Here is a 2105-nt window from a genome sequence, read left to right as displayed (position 1 = left end):
TCGACCGGGGTGAAAAATGAGTTTCGAGCTGTTTCGGGTCAAAACCGTCATTTTCGGTCAAAACCGAGTCCACCGGGTCAATACGGGTCCCACCATGTCGACCGGGGTAAAAAATGAGTTTCGGGCTGTTTCGGGTCAAAACAATCATTTTCGGTCAAAACCGAGTCCACCGGGTCAATACGGGTCCCACCATGTCGACCGGGGTGAAAAATGAGTTTCGAGCTGTTTCGGGTCAAAACCGTCATTTTCGGTCAAAACCGAGTCCACCGGGTCAATACGGGTCCCACCATGTCAACCGCGATAAAAAATGAGTTTCGGACTATTTTTGTCAAAACTGGTATTTTTGGGTCAAAAAACCCGGTCCACCGAGTTGATACCCGTATAAAAAAGTTTTTTTTAATTTAAAATTAATTTTTAGCGGATGAAAAACTTTTTATAATACTGATTTGAATTTTTAATTTTTACCCCTATAAACTGATTTGAATTCAAGACAGCGGAGGAAGGAAAAAAAAATTAAAAAATTCAATTCTCAATTCTGATTCTCAATTCTCACGTATACTATTTGGGTTACTATTTAATTACTATTCACTTTTCTTATATTTTTCTGCACCAGTAAGATATTAATTTTTTTTTGTAATAAATTAAAAAATACCAAAAATATCCCAACCGTTAGATCTAATAGTGTTTAGATCTGAGCCTTTGATTTCTTAGGATACAATAGGCTCTACCACACCCGATTAAAACCCAAATCAATCTCAGCCGCTCAAATAATCTGCCCTTCGATCTGGTTGCGCCACGTCCGCAGGTATACCGAGCACTCGGTACACCGCGCCACACCCGATCGTAGACCATTCAATCTTGACCGTCCGATCAACTTGGAGATCAAACGAATCACAGCCGCACGATCTGTTCATCCAAGATCCAGCGGTTCACAGCCTTCAGACGCATGAGTGCACCATACACTCGTCCACACCAGATCCAAACCCAGAGCTTCTCTCTCCTCTCGCCGGCGATTCCCTCTCTCTCCACGGATCTCCCATTTCCGGCCGTATCAAGCCGTGAAACCACCGCAGAATTGTGCATCGCCTCCCCCTGACCAAAACCCCGGCCTTTTCACACTTTTTCACCGGCTAATTTGGCCGAAAAAAGGCCGCGACCGACATCGACCAATCGACCTTCAAGTCGTCGATTCTCCCTCCTCAGCCATCAACGGACAACGAGACCACCACCATCAGAATCCTTGTCCTCAGATCTACCAGAATCGACTATCTTTTGCCGGAAACTCGCCGGAAAATTTCGCCCGTGAACAGTACCCGAAGGTATTTCAGTCTTTTGCCTATACAGGGGTGCTCAGGTAATTTTTATGATATTTTATTGTATTTTTTGATATTTTTATATATAAATACTTGTAAATTCTTGCATAAAAAAAAAAAAACAAAACAAAACCCAAATAAATAACAACGCGGGTTTAACACCCATTTTATCATATCACTGTTCATAGGTCAAAAACCCAATTTTCAAGAATTGATATATCTATTTGTGAATGATATCAAAATAATTTTTATTTTATAAAATAAATTTTCTCGACACGTCTCTTTTATTTATAGAAAAGGACCGATGTCAAAAATTTAAATATCAAATATGGATTATGTCCATTATTATTTATTTTGATAAATCAGACGTAACTCTCCTTTTTAGGGATAAACGTCGACATTTTAGACAAAGTCTCCTAATTTTAGGGTCTGATGTCATTTTTAACGCGTCTCCTATTTTTAGGGACCGACGTTAAATATGTTAAAAATTTACAAATAAGCTCAAAATATAATAGCATTTGAATCAAAATAAGAAAAACACACAAGTAAAGGTAACCTTTCTCTGAAAGGATGTTTTAAGGGTGGTGTCTACCTTCCCTTAATCATAACTAACCCAGTATCCGAATCTCTGGGACCAGTGTCTAATTTTGGATTTCTAGTTCCCTCAAATTACTAGATGGCGACTCCAAATAAAATCTTTATTTCCCCCCAATCAAATAAAAAAACTAAATTCCTTTTGTTTAAAAAAAAAAAAAAAAGAGGAGTGGAGCCGTCGCCCGACGTTGTGTAGCG

Source organism: Populus euphratica, unplaced genomic scaffold, assembly GCF_000495115.2.
Source record: "Populus euphratica unplaced genomic scaffold, PopEup_1.0 scaffold774.1, whole genome shotgun sequence".
Taxonomy (NCBI): Eukaryota; Viridiplantae; Streptophyta; class Magnoliopsida; order Malpighiales; family Salicaceae; genus Populus; species Populus euphratica.
Note: the sequence above shows the minus strand (reverse complement) of the source record.